Raw genomic sequence first — 1,485 nt, forward strand, 5'->3', positions numbered from 1 at the left:
CAAACCACCACCCCCGCCCCGTAGGAGTGGGTGTGGAGGCAACCAATTGAGGTTTCTCTCTCCTCCTCCCTTTCACTCTCTAGAAACCAATGGCAAAAATATCAAGTGAGGGTTAACAAAAAAAAAAATAAGACTGTTGCTACAAGGTCCCTGGAGTGGATGTATAAAACTTCTTACCCTTGTTCTTGTTTCTGTGCACTTTCAGTAGTAGATGGTATGTCCTCAAGTAAAATATCTCTCTTTTTAAATTCTCTTTCCGTTGGGGAAAGGCTAGATGTTTAAAAAGCATTGTTCATTAGCGAGCTAGCAAACTTGGGCTCAAATACAATGTTAACGTGTTTTCCTATGGCCTCAATTTCCCCAGTTCCACATTATTTGCCTCCCTGGGGTGCTTCAGGGGGTTAATTAATTAAGATTTGTAAAGGGATTTGAAGAGCAAGGGACAAGGTATTATTAGGGTCTCATGCCCCAAGGCATGGCCCCATCCTTTCATCCCAGCCAGTGGCATAGACAAACCCATTCTTGTGCATGCCAGGCTCCTAATCCCCTCTTGAATGTGGCCACTTCCAAGGAAAGGATAAGAGGCCTAACTAGAAACAAAAATCCACTGTAATGAGGTGCTAAGAGGACTGAACTTTCAAGATGCATTCCTATCAAAATGACTGAACAGAAAACCTAATGGTTCTTCTGTGACTTCTGAGTCCCAATCCAAGGAGGTGAGAATTATGGGAGGAGAAAAGCACCTCAAATATCTTAACAAGGAGATGACAGTTTCAGTAGCAATAAGTCTTTATTCATTCATTTTATTTTCCCAGGGAAAAGAGGGGAAGGGAAAAAGTCAGCATGTGTTTTACAAAATGACAGCAAGTGGAAGTACCCGGCACAGCAAAATCAACCATCAAATAAACAGTTCCCAGTGATGGAGGTCACCAAAGCCCAAGGGGGCTCAGTCCCCTGCAGTTTAGAAATGAGAAGGAATCAGGGAAAGAACAGACAGGTACATGCTTTCCTACCCTCCCTCCCTCCCACCCCATAAATTCAAGATTTCACACAAAGCTTTGGTTTCTAGCAGTAAACATGGAGTTACATCCGTCCGTCTCCTATTAAACAATCGTGTGGCTACTTTGACATAAGTTTTTTTTGCACTGGCATAAAAGTTCCCGAGTGACATGGATATACATTCATCGTCCCTTTCTTGGTGTCCCAACCCCACTTTCAAAATGAAAGGCCCCCTCATTGCTGCTCTCTACCCTAGGATTAGAAATTAAAACATAGCAATCTGAATGTTTGGCATGAGTCACCTATCAAGGAATGGTCTTCAGTTAGGATATTGGGAAGAAGGGATGGAGTATTTTTAACTTCTTCAGATTTTTACACAAATCATTTAAGAGATAGGGTGACACCCCACACATTAAATATGTATGCATGTGGGTAAATGGGCTTTTTGGGATGTGGATAAAAGAGGATAGGAGTCAAATTTTAAGC

The sequence above is a fragment of the Myotis davidii genome, unplaced genomic scaffold, assembly GCF_000327345.1.
Source record: "Myotis davidii unplaced genomic scaffold, ASM32734v1 scaffold149, whole genome shotgun sequence".
Taxonomy (NCBI): Eukaryota; Metazoa; Chordata; class Mammalia; order Chiroptera; family Vespertilionidae; genus Myotis; species Myotis davidii.